The sequence below is a fragment of the Castor canadensis genome, chromosome 7, assembly GCF_047511655.1.
Source record: "Castor canadensis chromosome 7, mCasCan1.hap1v2, whole genome shotgun sequence".
Taxonomy (NCBI): Eukaryota; Metazoa; Chordata; class Mammalia; order Rodentia; family Castoridae; genus Castor; species Castor canadensis.
In genome coordinates this window covers 111,126,498-111,144,452 of record NC_133392.1, presented here as the reverse complement: position 1 = coordinate 111,144,452, position 17,955 = coordinate 111,126,498, and positions in this window count along the sequence as shown.

The window sequence follows — 17,955 nt, the reverse complement described above, 5'->3', positions numbered from 1 at the left end:
TAAAAGCACAGAATGAAACAAAAGGTGACGGTTACCTTTGTTTGAAATTAGGGCTCATTGGAGTAAATGGGAAGGTTTTTACTGACTCATGTTGGGAGCTGAAGCCCGGCATGGGATGTGGCATGCAAATCCAATTAAGGGCTCTTCTTCCAGTTAAAGTCTTGTCTACAAACTTTAAAAAAATCCAAGGGTCAGCCTCCAAACACCCAGGCGGTCATTCATGGTGGTCATCTGTTACACCCCAGCAAGTGGACATATTACCTTTGTGGCATAATGGTTAGGATTGCTGGGTTTAGAGAAGGCAGACCTAGGTTCAAATCACAGATTTGCTACTGACTGGCTGTATGGCTCATGGCAAATTTCCTGGTTTTAGCTCCAATATCCCTGTCAGTAAAACAACTGTACTGTCAGTACTGACTACCTCTCGGACGATTGTGAGGACTGAGATCCAGCTGGCAAAGCAGCACCTGACACGGTGGCTGGCAGTTAGGCCTCTCTTTCCTTCTCCTTTCCCTCTTCTCTTCTTCCAGATCCTTCTTTTTGCCTTTTGTTTACTCTTCCTTTTCTCTTTCTTCCCCTGACTGCCACAGGACCTATTGCTGGCACTGTCAGCACCTCCAGGCATTCTATAGTCTCTTTGGATAGAAGGGGTTTGCTGACCTTTGGGCAGTGGGCAGAGCTCAAAATGATATTACAAAAGGCCTGTTTATTCATACTGCTTCATTCATGAAAAACTGTTGGATGTTCCCTCAGCTCGATAATGCCTGAAACTTGCTTGTTCAAACTGACAGACTTAAGTTCCAGATTCTGCAAAACTGATCCACAGGTACAATCTTTCCTTAAAGCAAATCAGCACATTGCCACAAATTTCTTACTGACTAATAGCCAGAAATACATGTGACAAATCACTAAGAATTCTTTAGTAAATTTTTAAAAGAATCTCACGCCCAAATGTTTTATTCTTACAGTTTGACATTATGATTTCAGTCTCCTAATTCATTTTCCAGCACTTCCTGGGTTTTGTTTTGTATTTTAATGTTTCTGTTTCATAGCTTCTCTGTCCTATTCCATTTACCCCAGTTGAAAGAAAATATAAGTCATTAAAAAAAAAAAAAAAAGCTTGAATCATAGCTCAGTAGTTGCAGGGCATAGAGAAAAACATAGAGCACCTTACAATATGTAAGAGGAATATATAAAAGGAAACATACATGCAGTCCTGTCACTACCATTCCCAGGTAGTAACAGAAAACAGCCAGACAGATTAAAAATGCCACAGAGTAGCTGTGTGTCATTGTGAAAGTCATTTGCCTTCCCTGAACTTCTACACCGGGTGGGTAAGCCTTCCCATACCTTAGGAGAACCTGTCTCAGAACTCTTTCCACATTCTTGGAATCCTCTGACTCATCACTGACCTATAAACTATTCATGGGCAGAGGTGTATTTGTATTCCCTGACCAATAGTAGTAGTCTTGATTAATGTTTGCCGAGTTGATTAAAAATATCCATATCTAGGCTTGAGTTAAAGGATCCCTGGACACATCCTCCATATTTATTAATTGAAAGTAGTAGGGGATGAGGATGTAACTCAGTGATGGAGCACATTCTAGCACTTGTGATGCCCTGGATTCAATCCCTGGCACAAAAGAAGGGAAGGGGAGGGATGTGGAAAAGAGGAGGTGGGTAAAGGAGAGAAAAGAAAAAAGAAGAAGGAGGAGGAAGAGGAGGGGGAGGAGAGGTGGGGGAGAAGGGGAGGGAGGGAGAATTAACCCATGTATAAAGATAAAATGACTCAGATCAACTGAAATGATTTAATACTAAAAAGTAATTCTCAGAAAATTTCTCTTTAAATAAAGTTTGCTCAAACCATAACTCTCTCTTTTGAATTTGTTGGTGTCATTTTGGACTTAATCTTTATTTGTATTTTAATAGAACCATATTTCAAAGAGACACAGAAAAAGAAAAGAAGCACACTGTAATTCTTAGTCACCTCCCCCCACCCATAAATAAATCATTTAGCTTTTCTGTTCCTGTAGCTTCCTGTTTAATAAAATGAAGACACTGAATATAGGCCAAGTGTAGATTTAATGCTTGTTCCTAAGGGCCAAACATAGTAAAAAAACATCATTTATTGTTATTGCCTTTAAGTTGAGAATGTCAAGCTTTTATCAATTGTATTAGTTACAATACAATTATTTGGAGATAATTAATAACGAATTATCCCCAAAATTTAGCAGCTTAAACAATAAGCATTTATTACCTCTGGGGGTTTCTATGGTCAGGAACCTGAGAGAGGGTAAGCTGGGTAGTTCTCAAATGTCTCTCAAGAGGTTGCTGTCAAGCAATCAGCTTGTGCTGTCATCATCTGAAGGCTTGACCAGGTGACTGACCAAACGCAAGGCTAGAGGATCTGCCTCCAAGGTTGCTTACTCACATGGCTACCAGCAGAAGGCCACAATTCCTCACTGGCTTTTGACAGAAGTTCTCATTTCTTTGCCTAATGGACCTCCCATAGTCTGAGTGTCCTCATGACTTAGCAGCTAGCCCCTCAGAGTGAGGAATCCCAAAGAGTACAAGAAGAAGCCACAGTGTTTTCTGTTAGCTAGCCTTGGAAGTGGCAAACCATTATTTCTGCCATATTCCATTAGTCACACAAACCCCATACAATATGGGAAGGGACTGTAGATAACCATGATTACCAAGGAGGCAAGGGATCACTGGGGACCATCTTTATTAGCTACCACACCTATAAAAGTTAATATCCATACCAATGAAGAGAGAACTAATGATTTCTTGGTTTTTTAGTTTAAAAGTTAGAAACCAAATGATTTTCCTAGAACAGAGATTAAACTCTGTTCTTAACCATTTCAAATAAAGATTAATTAAGCAAATATGTAAACATGATGTTCTGATTTCTTATTCAAGTTTAAGCTCCTCTGCCCTGTGGTTTTTATATACAGAATCTTTAACATATTGCTTATCCCCTGAATTCACCAAAAACAAATATCTTCCCCAACTTTACCTATAACTGAAGTACTTGGGGTAAGGGGAAATCTTATTTTTCCTAAGCAATAGCCAACATCAATAATCAAGATATAAAATAAACCCACACCTACAGATACAGGTGCTAACAGCACAGGCGAGACCTTCAGTAAGTAGCACTTAATTTTATTTTAGTTTTTCAACACCTTAGCTGATTATATAAGAATAACATAAAACTAGATTCTTTGACTCTTAGCTGAAGAGCATAAAAGTCTGAATCTCTGTGACTCAAAAAAAAGCTATCTCCATTGGAAGATGATTAATTACTCCTACCCTTTACTTCCTGTAACTCACCTACTGAAAAGGAAAACAAAATAGAATGCTGTGTTCTAGCCCCAGCTCTTCACTAACTTGCTTTGTGATCTCTAGCAACTCACTTGCAGTCTCTGATCTTCAATTTCAAAGAGCAGAGTTAGATCAAAAAGACTCTTCTTAGTTCTACAATTCTGATTAACCTGTGCTTAAAGGTAAAACTAATTTGCTTGTCCTTAATTCCTTTCACTTCTGACTCTAATTGCACTGATTTTTTTTTTTTTCCCTAGTATTAGAGATCAAACTGAGGGCCTGGTGCATACTAGTCAACCACTCTACAACTGAAGCCCATCTCCAGCCATACATCAAATTTTTTTTTGTTAACATTGCATCAGAAAGCAATAAGACAATGGTTATATCTGAATTTACATTAGACTTTCCTCCCTCTTTTCCCCACTCCACCAAATAGTACTGGAAAATACTTGTGAGGGAAGCTTAACAAAAAAAGAAAATACTCAACCAGTGAGGTGATCAATGGAACCAAATCAAAGACAAATTTAGGTACATGAATATAAAAACTAAGCCTTTAAGATGGTCTTAACAAAAATGATTGCTTGTAGACATAGACAGGAAGATGTCTTTCTGCAAAGGATTCACCCTTCACAAAGTCTGGCAGCACGATGACAGGCAGAGGAGTGTGGTTCATGGCAGTAGAGGAAATAACACTCTCATCAGCTGGTGACCACTTTTCCTCAGAGGAGGTGTGGGCACAGCTACTGAGGCCAAAAGTTATGAATGTCCCTGAATTCCCACGGGAAAAGAGCATAGTGCAAGGAAAGGAGTCTCATGTACTGGGCCTAGACAAGCAGAAAGGGAAGTCTTCTAGCAATCTCTTCACAAAGAGAAAGGAAGAGAAGAAAGAGAGGGAAAGGCTGGTGGAGTGGCTCAAGCAGAAGAGCATCTGCCTAGTATGTGTGAGTTCTTGAGTTCAAATCCCAATACCATAAAAAAAAAGAAAAAGAAGGTGAGGGAAAGAAAAAGAAGGTGAGGGAAAGAAAAGTGCAGGTACGGCAGCCACCCTGTACCTCAGCCCTCAGACAGCTGAAGTGGCAGGATCACAAGTTCAAGACCAGCCTGGGCTACTTAGCAAGTCTGGTCTCAAAGAAAAACTAAACAAACAAAGAAAAGAAAAGAGGTTAGAATAAGTGAATTGCAGGAAAGTACATGAGTAAAAGAAAAGCAGGAAAAAAATGTCCAAATCTAGAAACTCATCAAGGGAGCCCTGGGTGCCTTATTCAATAAGGTATCCCTACCACTTACCACAGTGCCTGGCATACAGCAAGTGTCAGCACATGTTGAATGAATCAGAAAGAGGATTAAGAAACAAACAGAAAGAGTTTTGAAAAAAATCAGGATATTCATTTGCTTCCAGCTATGTACTAACTCCAGCCAAAATCTCATGACTGCCGAGTGGATATGAGTACAAATCTATAACTCTGGATAAAAAGAATGAAAACGCATGTTCTACTGCTAAGTACCTTGATACTTTCTTATGTTCTTTTGTGTTTTAATAATCTGGGAGCCACAGCTCAGCAGGAGGGCATGTGCTTCACAGGTAGGAAGTCCTGGGCTCAATCCCTGGCACCAGAAAGCAAAATAACAGTGATCACCACCACTTAAGCACCTCCTTAGTATTTTATGATCACATGTTAAGAACAAAACAACATCTTTATTTAATACTTTAGTTCAAAATAATTTGATGGTTCTTAGAAAAAAAAAAACTTGATGGTTGTAAAAAAAAACCCACTTTATTTGTCCATAGAAACCACAGTCATCTATGTCATTTCATAGAACTCTACCAATATTTTAACATTAAAATCATTAAAAGAAAGTGACTGAGTTTAAAAATAAACAGCATTTAATGTTGTCCAGGACCTTCCATCCTTAGAATAAATTTTTTGCAAATTTAGGTCCTTCGGTTAAATGCTGGTAAAAAATCAAACTGCATGACAGTTTGAAAGCACAGTTCATTCCCCTTCCACATATTGCGTTAGACCTTGGTCTAACACAACTATCCCTTTAGGACCAGTCAGACTGCCATCGTAATTGTTCAGTGACCACAGTTGTTGCAACTCTGACACAAGAATGATCATGGTTCTAGGTAAGCTTTCATTTAACTCAGCAATGAAGATATATTCTCAAAAGTAGACTAGACTCACTCATACACAGAATCCCAAGCCCGGAATCTGTTCTGGGGAGGAAACACAAACAATAGCCACTGTTTTAATATCTCCATCAGCCCTCTCAAGAACATGAAAAATATAACTTTCATACAACATTTTAATCAGGTATGCCTTCTTTTAAATTAATAATATTTCAGAGAGGAAATAAACCAGACTGCATGTTAATAATCCATGGAATGTTTTCCAAAGTTCATATGTTAACGTAAGTAAATATTTCAGAAATAAGACTGACAAATTAATTTCTTTCTTACCAAAATGAATTTTGTAAAAATGATAAAATAAAATTTTTAAAAAATAAATGTCAAATTTGTCTTTTCCTTCCTTTCTTCCTTCCTTCCTTCCTTTTTTGTTTTTAGTACTTTGCTTGAACCCAGGGCCTCATGTTTGCTAGGCAAATGATCTACCATGCCTCTTGAGCCACACTCCTAGTCCTTTTGCTTTTAGTTTGTTTTTCAGATAGGGTCTTTTGCTTTTGCCTCATGGGCTTCAGAAATGATTCTCCTACCTCTGCCTCTTGAGTAGCTGGGATTACACACTACCTCCAGCCCCTTGATTTTGTTTTTGTTTTATTTTGTTGTTGCTATTATTGCTTTTGAGACAGGTTCTTCCTATGTAGCCCAGACTGGCCTCAAAGCCATGATCCTTTTCCCTCAGCCTCCCAAGTGCTAGGAGGACAGGCATGTACCACCATACCGGGCTCAAATTACTTTTTTTAAAATATCACAGTAAACACATTCATAAGATGAGTTACAAAAGCTGGTATAGCATCTGCCTAGCAAGCGTAAGGCCCTGAGTTCAAATTTCAGTACTAAAAAAAAAAGCTACAACTACAAGGAATTGAATTGAAATTTATCTGTAAAATGAAAAAAAAGTGTACATTTCAATTGACTCAGGCATCAAATTTTCATAAATACTATTCTGTGCCTACCCACACACTAAATGGAAGAAGGTAAAAGTAAGATGAAACATTCAAGAATAAAACATGCAGGATAGTTGGGGCAGGAGGTATATCTCAGTGATAGATGTTCGCCTAGCATGCACAAGACTCTGGGTTCAATTCCCCAGCACCACAAATATAATAAAAATAAAATAAAATACAAAGCAGTATATATTTAAGCAGTAAGTTTTGTGGGGCTTTTTGTTTGTTTGTTTTTTCCAGTGCTGGGATCAAACTGTTCAAGCAAGGGCTTTTACCACTTGAGCTATGCCTCCAAGTCAGAGCTAACTTTTAAATTAGCCAACATTACATTCTAAAAGAAGATGAGACCGGAGGAGTGGCAGAGCACCTGCCCTTTAGTAATTTTCATTATGCAGACTTGAGTTCTTATGCATAGCTTATTAGTCAGAATTAATTAGTAATTATAATAGCTAACTTTTTTTGAGCACTTACATATTGGGCACTTCAGTAAGCACTTTGTACACATTATTTTATTCAATCCTAAAAAAGCCTTTGTGGAAAATAAATTATTTTTCCACATTACTGGTAAGAAAACTGGGACTTCTAAAATAACTAAAAACAATAAAGAAGAATAGTGGAGGGGATGAATTCAAGTCTGACATATTTAATATACTGTAAGAAATTTTGTAAATGCCACAATGCACCCCCATCCAGCAAAATGATAAAAAAAAAAAAAAAAAAGAAAAAAGAACTAAAAACAAACCACCTGCTACAAATGCTGGAAGAAATAAAGCAAATATACTTTTTAAAGTGTGGTAGAGTTATTAAAAAAAAAAAAAAGAGAGAGAGAGTGATGATACATGCCTGTAATCCTAGTACTCAGGAGGCTGAGGCAGGAGGATTGAGAGTTTGAGGTTGGCATGGGCTATTAAGCAACACTGTCTTCATTTTAAAAAAAAAAAAAGGAAGTAAGAAAGAAAAGAGAAAGAGAGGAGGGAAGGAAGGAATCAATTCATCAACCCATTCTAAGTGCCAAAAATGAGGAGCTCGCTGACCCAGAAGCTAGAGTGGAACTTCAGTGATCTTGGAGAGGTATTGGTTCCAGTAATCTGAAGACATGGTTTAAGTGGTCTCAAACTGAGAAGTAAACACAATGACTGATCTTTGGCTGGGAACCTCCCTGAAGATATTGGTAGAAACACATACAAAACTATCCTGGCCATTCCTAGGCCACAATGGGTTCTCAGAGAAAGAAAGGAAGCCTCAATAAAGACAAGGTCACTAGTGGGCACCAGTGGCTCACCCTGTAATCCTAGCTACTCAGGAGGCAGAGATCAGAAGGATCACTGTTTGGAGCCAGCCCCAGCAAATAGTTCTGGAGATCCTAGCTCAAAAAAAAATCTTTATAAAAAAGGCTGGCAGAGTGGCGTAGGCCCTGAGTTCAAACCCCAGTGCTGCCAAAGAAAACCCAGAAGACAATCCAATAATATCTTCAAAATAGATAGGAAAAATATCCATGAATACAGAATTCTATAGCCAGCTAAATTATGCTCTAAGAACAAAGTGAAGACATTTTCATTAGACAAAGGCTGAAACCATTTATTTCAAATAAATAATACTGAAAGATTTATCTAATATCTATTACAGAAAAAGTGTAAATCAATATTTTGAGTGAAATTCAAAGAAAGATTAACAAAGAAATTGGTAAATATATGTGTAAAACAAAATAGAAACTGACTATACACACACACACACACACACACACATAAAATAATGATGTCTAATTTACAATCAAAGTGGAATAGAAATACCTCACAGCAATACCATGCCTAATGGGAGGAGATAACTGAGTTAACAAAGGGTTCTGGAGTCCCTTTGTTATCTGAAAAGGAGTTTCAGCAGGCTGAGGGTATAGCTCAGATGGTACAGCACTTGCCTAGCAAGTACAACACTCTGAGCTGGATCCCCAGTACTGAAAAAAAGAGAGGGGAGCTAGAGCTATTGTCTAATATTAACATTATGCTAAATATATAATTTTAGCATTTAAGAGTATATCAAAATGTAAGAATACCAGTCAACTAACCAAAACCAACCCAGAACTGACCTAGATGTTATAATTCTTGGATAAGAACATTAAAAGAGGTATTATAACTATATTTTTTTAAATTTGAAAGGCTAGAGGAAATACTAAATATGGCAAATAGAGATATTAAAATGACTCAAACTTCTAGAGATTAAAAACTGCAGTGTCTGAAATGAAAACATACTAGATGGAATTAATGGCAGGCTAGGCATTGCTCAAGAAAAACAACAATGGACTTGAAGACATAATATTAGAAACTGTCCAAAAATAATCAAGAATAGAAAAAGTACTCAAAAAATAAAACAACGGAAAAAGAAAGGAAGAACAAACAACCAGAATATCAGTAGGTTGTAAAACAACCAAAAGTGACCTAGGATACCTGCAAACTAGAATTCCCAAAAAAGGAAAGTGAAGGCAGAAAAAGTACTTGAAGAAATAATGGCTGAAATTTTTCCAAATTTCATGAAAATTATAAATAGATCTAAGAGTTTCACTAAACCCCAAGCACACAAAACCAAACTATATCAAGTCACATTATAATGAGATTACTCAAACTCAGTGATAAAGAGAAAATCTTAGAAGCTGCTATAGGAAAAAAAGGACACCTTACTTTCAGAGGAGAAAGCTAAGAATGATAGCAGATGTCTCATCAGAACAAATGGTAAGTGACAAAACCAAGAATATAAAGTACTGATAAAAACAAAAACAAAAACAAAAACTGTCAAACTACAATCTGATTCCACTGAAAATACCTTTAAAAAATGAAGGTATAGCTGGGTGCCAGTGGTTCACACTTGTAATCCTAGCTACTCCAGAGGCAGAGATCAGGAGGATTGTGGTTTCAGATCAGCCTGGACAAATAGAGACTCTAGCTCTAAGATACCCAACATAAAAAAGGGCTGGTGGAGTGGCTCAAGTGGTAGAGTGCCTGCCTCGCAAGTGTGAGTGAGATCCTGAGTTCAAACCTCAATACCACCAAAATAATAATAACAATAACAATAATAATAAATAAATAAGCCATGTGATTTAAGCATAAAAAAAAAAAGACAAAAGAGAAAAACAAGAAGGTAACTATTCACAATAGACAAAAGGGAGAAACAGCCTAAATTTCCACCAATGGGTGAACAGGTAAAGAAAATTTAATATATCTAGTCAATGGGAAATCATTTGCTCCTAAAAAGGAATAAAGTACTGAAGCATGTTACCATATGGATGAATCTTGAAAACATTATACCAACTGAAAGACACTGTCACATACAAAAGATCACATAGTATGTGTTCTGTTCATATGAAGGGTATCTGTAAGGACAGAAAGTAGTTTAGTGGTTGCTTAGAGTTTGCGTTGGGACGGGGGACACCCAGAGGCAGGGAGAGTTAGCTAAAGAATACAGAATTTCTTTCTGGAGTGATAAAAATGTCCTAAAATTGTCTGATCCAGCTGTGAGTAAAAAAAAAAAGTTCTAAAATTTAATACATAACCGTGACTATATTAAAACCATCTACATATGACGATAGGATAACGTAACACACCGTCAGCTGTGGACTAACAGGGAGCAGGGCGCTAGAGAAAGAATAAGTAATAGAGGGTAAATCTGATTAAAGCACGTATGTACATGTCTGAAATGCCAAGGTGAAACCCCTTTGAGCTATCAACATATACTTAAAAAATTGAAAGACAAGAGGGTAAAATAGATCTTTTCCAAGGGTGGGTACCAGTGGGAAGGAGGAGGAGGGCATAAGGAAAGGGTGAACAGGGCGAATCTGGTGGATGTATTTTGTGTTCATACGTGAAAATAGAATAATGAATCCTGTTGAAATTGTTCTAAGAATCGGAGCGGGGCGGGGGGGGGGGTGGATAAGGGAGTAGGATAGAGGGGTAAATCTAATTAAGATAAATTGTAAGCACATATGTAAATGTCACAATGTATTCCCCGGTACAACTATCATATGCTAATAATAAAAAACAACAGCAACAAAATAATGGGGCATGGTGGGCCCAGAGCTGTCATCCCAGCCATAGAGGATGCAGAGATCAGGAGGATGGCATGGACAGCCCGGCATGGACAAAAAGTTAGCAAGTGCATAGTGACACCAGCTCCTTGGGAAGCCTAAGGTAAGAGGATCTCAGCCCAAAAAACTCAGGATTCCATCTGAAAAATAAATACAATAAGAAAGGCTGGAGTGCATGGTTCAAGCGGTAGAGCATCTACTTAGCAAGTTCCAGGCCCTGAATCCAAACCCCCAGTACAGGGGCAAACAAACAAACAAAATTCTTAATCATTTTGAAGGGTTGTGACCAATCTCTTGTCAGATCTAATTAGATCACCACTATATTGCTTTTGTAAAGTACAGAAGAAAGAGCTTTCAATAGATCATTCTTTTTACCTGGAACGTATTAGGAAGGGAGAAGGCGCTACCATTTTACCATCAGCTGAGGACTCTTTCCAAGCTTGAGGTGTACAATTTGTCTTTTTAACTATGTATTATAATCCATAAATTCACTTAGCCTAACAAGTCCACTGCAAGAAGATCACATTACCCAGGAAGCAAGCAAAAGAATGAAGGGTCCCTGGCCATTCCTCTGTATCTTGAATCCCTGCTCTTTGCTCAGAAGGCTTCATCTGCCCTAGACACCCTAACTCCACTTAGGAGACTACTATTTTAATTAACCAAAGCAAAAACGAGCAGAAATCATATATTTTTGTCGTTAGTGTTGAAAAAAATGGCAAATCTGGGCTCTGTCCCTGCTTCATATCACAGACTATTATTAGGTTTTCTGCCACAAAAGCTAACTGCAGGAATATCCTGTTTAGTCTGGGGAGGGGGCTGGGCTGCATTCCTGAAATAGGTGTGCAAACTAAAGCCATCTAAGTGTAGTGTCTTTGCATAGCCCCCATGGAGATGCTTTGTAAAGCAGCAATGTGCTCTTTAAATTCCTTGCAGTCACAGCTGCCCTTAGGTAGCAGTCATCTTCTGCCTTTCCTCCAGTGATGCTTATCCTGCCCTTCATAAAGTCAAAGGGCTTCCCCAATAGTTGCAGGCCTCCTGGCTGCTCCTGACTCCTCCATCCTTCACTTGCAGATGTCCCAAGCTCCTAGCACCATAGGAGCGGGAGTGTGGTTCAAGTGGTAGAGTGCTAGCCCAGCAAGCACAAGGTCCTGAGTTCAAACCCCAGTTATTTAAAAATAAGAAGAATAATACATTTTAGGGCTGGGAGTAGCTCAGTGAGTGAGCTTACCCACAGCACAGCAAAACAAACAAAAACTGCCTGTTAATACCCAAGTATGACTTCCTATGTTCTTTTGTAACAAAATACTATTCATGTACATCTTTTGTCAGTCATTCTGGGTTTGCCAGAACACAGGATATATGACAGAAAGAGGTCACAGTAGAGTACACTTGGTGCAAAACACACCAACTAAGGACAGCAGGATAAAGAGCTCAAAGGATGGATGGGAAGCCAGATCTCAGAGACCAGCGAACGTGAGAGTGTGCATGGGATGGGGAGGAGGGCTGTGAAGTTGTGAAAACACGTATATAATTAGCACCATTGATGGTCTATTTTAGAGTTGACCTTAAGTAGTCATAGTTGTGATATTTGTTATGCACAAGACTAATCCTCTTAGTACATCTGCAAGAAAATTTGTTTTCCTGTTCTCAGAAGATCAGTCTGTACTCAACCTGGTTTGATATTGGTAAAGGTTAAAACTTTAGTGTAGCTAGGTGCCTGAGGCTCAAGCCTGACTCTTAGCTACTTGGGAGGCTGAGATCCGGAGGATCATAGTTCAAGGGGAGGATCAAAGTTCAAGTCCCGAATAGACAAATAGTTTGCAAGACCCCATGTCCAAAACAACCAGAGCAAAATGGACTGAAACAGAAGAGTGCCTGCTTTGCGAGCATGAAGCCCTTATTTCAAACCCCAGTCCCGGCTGATGGAGTTACTCAAGTGGTAAGAATGTCTGCCTAGCAAGCATGAGGCCCTGAGTTCAAACCCCAGTACCGTCAAAAAAAGAAAAACAAAAACAAAAACGCCCTTCAGTGTAGCCAGGTATCGTGATACACACCTGTGAAGGATTGCAAGTTTGAGGCCAGCCTAAGGCACAGAGTAAAACCCTGTCTCAAAAAAAAAGACTTCAAAGTAAGACAGACTAACCTCCTTCAGGTAGTAATTAAAAATAATTAAAATTATTTATATAGATCAGGCTACAGAAAACTCTGTGTTGGGAGGGGAAGCGTTGAAGGATGTAGCAAATATTCCACACTATGTACCTTCCCATTTTTCAATTTAAGGATTTTTCTCAGTCTGTAACATACGGTGGTGACATTTAGAATAAAATATATCAATATTGCACCTTAGCTTTCTAAGAAACTATTTTTCTAAGAAATCTTTTTGTTTTGTTTTATTTTGTTTTTTGAGACAGGGTCTTGCTATATAGTCCAGGCTAGCCTCAAACTCAGTGTAAGAAACCTCTTTATAGCATCTTCCACCTTACTCCAAATATTTTTTATTTTGACTGAAATAGACCATCAGTACATCCTAAAGTTATTGGAATGCTGTTATTTAAACTGATATTAGTTCTTGGTTTTCACTTCCAGATTTTAACAAAGGAAACCACCCACTATCACACCTTCTCCACCCAGTTAGTAGGGACAGCAGATAGAATTCTGAACTGACCACACAGAGCTACAAATTTAAATACAGCCAGTCTTCTTTTAACTTACAAGCTGAGATATCTTGTTTAAAAAAAGGAAAATAAAGGGCATTTCAAATCACTCTATGGCTCTATGAGTGATTATTATTTTTTCTTTATTATTATTATTATTATTTTTTGCAGTACTGGGGTTTGAACTCAGGACCTTCACCTTGAGCTACTCCACCAGCCCTTTTTTGTGAAGGATTTTATTGAGATAGGGTCTTCTCAAACTATTTGCCCAGGTTGGCTTCAAACTGTGATCCTCCTGATCTCTGCCTCCTTAGTAGCTAGGATTACAGACGTGAGCCACCAGCATCTGGTTATTTTACTGTTTTTTATATTATTTACGCAGCATCTTTCTTCTGAGCATTGTTCACTACCACCACAGTCAACTGTGAGGAGAGGAAGGGAGGGGAGAATGCAGACTCATTGTTTTTCCCTTTTACAGACAGTGAAACAAATAGTCTCACAGATAAGGTCACACATCAAGGTAGCAGTGAAACAAGACTAGACCCTTCTCCCCACCTAGTGCTCTTTTTAAATTATCTCTCTAATTATTGAGGCCTCCATATAATCTGTTCATAAACGTAAGCAACCCGGAAAGTCAAAACAAACAGCCAGCCGTGGCTGAGATGACAGAACTGTATGGACTTCAGTTCTACTGCATAACACATTCCAACTATTTTAGTCTTGGATGTCTCCCACGAGTCTGGTGACAATCATATCAAATTGAGGAGTCACAGTGTAGTGAGGACTGCAGCTAAATACATACACACTTATTTGTACTTGGAACTATAGCAGGATTTTTGCCCTTTTCTCAACTTCCTAATGTTCAAATCCTATTTATCCTTTCAAAGCCCTGAGCAAATGCTATCTCCTTCAGGAAGGAAGTCTCTCTTAATCCTCTCTCCCCTCTCTCTCAATCCCGCAGGGCAGAAAGAAATCTCTTTTTCTTCTGATCTCTCAGGAGTACTTTATTGACATTTCTTGTGCTGCTTAACACATTTTATTTTATAATACAGCATTTTAGGTCTGGGGGTGTAACTTAAGTAGTAGAGTATTTGCCTAGTATGCACAAGGCCCTGGGTTAAATCCCCAGTACCACACACACACAAATATATATATATAAATATATATATAATATATAATTTTATGTATCTTCACTCTGCTACTATTCTGAAAATTCATTAGGTTTTAGAATCCACAGTAAAGTCACTTAGGAAGACTTCACTAAGTATTTTCTAAATGTCAACCAATATGCTATAGAGGTAGGGGCTATGGGAATAAAATTAAAACACTGATAATTTTAACAAAATTATCTACGTTTAAGGTATACAATATTGATGTATAGTTACATACATATACATTAAATGATTAGTATAGCCAAGCTAATTAACATATCTACTTCATGTAGTTAAGCCTTTTTAAAAAAATTTTTTTTGTGATGAACTGGGTATTTTCAAATGGAAAACCAGTTGGTGGTGTGGCTAAGGTGGTAGAGCCTGCCTAGCAAGTGTGAAGCCCTAAATCCAAACCCCAGTATTGCCAAAAAAAAAAAAAAAAAAAAAAAATATATATATATATATATATAGAGAGAGAGAGAGAGAGAGAGAGAGAAAGAGACAGATAGATATAGATATGTATCTGTATCTATATATATATAGACATATATACTAGATATATGGCAATACTAGATACATATCTATCTATATTCATAGATATATACAGAGGTATATCTATATACATAAATAGATAAATATCTATATATCAGTATCTATGTATCAAATGGAAAACTATCAAAGAAAATGTATACCCTCTTGAAAGATTTCAGAATGCTGGAAAATAGTAAAAGAAGTGGGTGGTAAGGGAGGGGGTGGGGGCAGGGAGGAGAAATGAACCAAGCCTTGTAGGCACATATGAATAATAAAAGAAAAAAAATAGTAAAAGAAGACACAGTATCAATACATGCTAATTAATTAGATATTGAAATTTCATTTGCTGCAATAGGTCTACAAAGTATTATAATTAAGAACCTCTCATTGAAAGACCAAAGTGTGTCGTTAGAAGAATCCATCTAACTAATGGCTATCTCTTTGCAATTGTAGCAAAATCCAAACTCCTCTCCATAGTCTGTAAGGCCCTGTGTGATCTGGCCCCTGTGGACCTCTCCAATTTCTCTCCAAATTTCCTATCCCTCTGCCCTTCAATAACAAAGCAGGAGTCTCACTACAGAAGCTCTTTTTAGTCCCAGGGATTTTTTTAGACAAGATTTCATTATCTAGCCCAGGGTGGTCTGGAGTTTTCTATCTTCCTGCCTTAGCCTGGAGAGTGCTGGAATTACTGGTATGTACCATCTTGCCTGGCATCCCAGGGCTTTTATAGTATCCATTCCACTACCAGGAACACAGTCTCCCACCTCTCGCCTTCCTCACTTGCCAACCAACTACCTGTGCCTTTGAAAAGCTTATTCCTCATTCTTCAGATCGTAGCTCTAAAGGCCTACCAAGCAGTTTTACCTTAAAATATGTCACCTTAGCTTCCCAGCTACTGTCTTCCATCATAAACTCTTATCTTCCATTGTCACATTTTGTACTCTTCTGTTTCTTTCCTTGTTTATTACCTGTCTGCTCCATCAGACACTATGGTCACGACAGCAGCACTTCCATAGGTTTGGTTGCCACCGTATACCTAATTCCTGATGAGTAGTAGATTCTCAATTCATTTGTTTAAATGAATGAGTGAAAAAATGCCAGCTATGTGCATGGCAAAGTGTGTCATTAGAAGAATCCATGTACGGGTTGACTTTAGTGTTCGATGAAACTTCAATCTCAAGTGCTATAAAGGGGACCCGAGAGTGGCTCAAGTGGTAGAGTGCTAGCCTAACAAGTGCAAGGCCCTGAGTTCAATACACAGTAACAGAAAACAAAACAAAACAAGTTCAAGTACTATAATGGTTAAAACATTGGACTGGGGTTCAGATTCCATATTAATGGCTTATTAGCAATGCAATGGAGTTTTACTTAAACACTCTAAATCTCAATTTCTTCAAAAAGGGGCTAAAACAGTATGTACCACTCAGAGTTGTAAGAAGTGGCATATTCCTCCCCCCAGGAAACTATTAATCACTCAATAAATGGCTGATACTATTATTCACATCAGAATTTTTCCTTTGTCTACCACTGGTTATTTGCTCTTCCTCTCCTGGCACCAATGTTTCACTTAAAACATCAACTTTAAGTTAATCTTGAACCTGGGCCAGTGGTTCACATCTATTATTCTAGCCACGTGGGAGCCTGATCTCTGGAGGATGGCGGTTCCAGGCCAGCCTGAGCAAATAGTTCACGAGATCCCATCTCCAAAATAACCAGAGCGAAATGGACTGGAGATGTGGCTCAAGCAGTAGAGCACCTGCTTTCCAAGCATAAAGCACAGAGTTCAAACCTCAATTCCACAAAAAAAAAAAAAAAAAAAGTTAAACTTGGTTCATAGTTCTAGACCAGTGATAGGAAAGCTGACTATCAACACATTGTGTACCTTCCAATATATGAAACAGGTATATCCAAGTTTGGAAAATCTTTAGGAAATACTTTGTGTTAGATCCAGTGATCAAATATTTCAGAAGGACCAGGTATGTGTTCTAGGGGTCAGAGATGTACCAGTGAACAAGATAGACAAAAGCTCCTGCTTTTCTACAGTTGACATTCTAGTATTATTTGGTATTTGTTTTATTTATTTATTTTTCAGTGGTCCTGGGGTTTGAAATCAAGGCTTCATGCTGACAAAGCAGGCATTTGAGTCACACCTCCAGCTGGTTATTTGGGAGATGGAGTTCTCAAACTATTTGCCCAGGTTGGCTTCGAACCACAATCCTTCTGATCTCAGCCTCTCAAGTAGCTGGGATTACAGGTGTGAGTCACTTGTGTCTGGCTAGTATTATTTGGTATAATTTAAAGGGACTTGTGATTTTTTTTTAAAAATTTGGACTGGTCATGATGGTGCATACTATAATTCCAGATTGAGGCAGGAGGATTAAGAATTTGAGGACAGCCTGAGCTACACAATGAAACCCTGTTTCAAAAACAAGCAAACAGGAAGATTGAGGTTCGAAGCCAGCCTGGGCAAATAGTTCCTCGAGACCCTATCTCAAAAAACCCTTCATAAAAATAGGGCTGGTAGAGGGGCTCAAGGTGAAGGCCCAGAGTTCAAACCCTAGTACCGCAAAAATAAATAAAATAAAGTCTTTTTAAAAATCACCATTCCATCTTTCAACCTAGGAAAAGCCCAGGTCCCAATATGATGTGAGGAGGAAAAAAATGTGGAGGACATTGTACCTTAGAATCCCCGAAAGTCAACACAAATGTTCATGTTCAATTCTGTTATTTCTCAGAGCCTAGACAGTGTCTCACCAAGCTGTTGGTCCCAACTCATTAGTGAGCTCTGAACTCAAATTTGTGGGCCGTAACTAGCATTTTTATCAGTAGAATAGGAAAAAAAATCATAGGATTGATAATCCAGCATGTTCAAAGCCCTGGGTTCTATCTCCAGCACCAGAGAAAAGAAAGGAAAAGACAGAATGACAAAAATAATAAATACACACACACATCATAAAGTAAAAAATCATAGTACAACACACAGTGTGAATCAGGTTCAATGAGACTTGTGTATCATGTATGTACATAGTTACATGTATTTTATGCAGTGGATAACCATATAAAATTATTTCTTATATTGAGTCATGGTCAAAGT